This window comes from Notothenia coriiceps, unplaced genomic scaffold, assembly GCF_000735185.1.
Source record: "Notothenia coriiceps isolate Sejong01 unplaced genomic scaffold, NC01 NC01_scaffold00012137, whole genome shotgun sequence".
Lineage (NCBI taxonomy): Eukaryota > Metazoa > Chordata > Actinopteri > Perciformes > Nototheniidae > Notothenia > Notothenia coriiceps.
In genome coordinates this window covers 30,687-30,958 of record NW_011344838.1, presented here as the reverse complement: position 1 = coordinate 30,958, position 272 = coordinate 30,687, and the positions used below count along the sequence as shown (strand labels likewise).

Below are 272 nucleotides of genomic sequence, written 5' to 3'. Positions count from 1 at the left end.
CAAGGATTTATTAACCGTTGTTAAGGACGCTCACATCTGCACAAAGAAGTCCGTTTGATGTAACTATATACAGTTTGGCTGAAAGCAACGATGTTTTCAAATCTGTAATCAAAAAGCTCCTCAAAAACGCTATCGAAGCAGTTCCTGTCGTTGCTACGTTAGTTCAAACAGTAACAACGGACTATTTTTCTTAGCGGATGCATGTCAATTTAAATTAATACAACTATTTTTTAAATCAATAAAATCATTTTCTAAATCCACAAAAGCATTTC

General features: G+C 33.8%; 1 protein-coding gene across 1 annotated transcript in view; it reads left to right on the top strand.

Annotated features, from left to right (window-relative positions):
* The window catches only part of spice1 (spindle and centriole associated protein 1), a gene marked incomplete at its 3' end in the record, with an annotated part of 33,427 nt that overhangs the window by 3,318 nt on the left and 29,837 nt on the right, over positions 1 to 272 (top strand). The gene's annotated exons all lie outside the window — the stretch shown is intronic.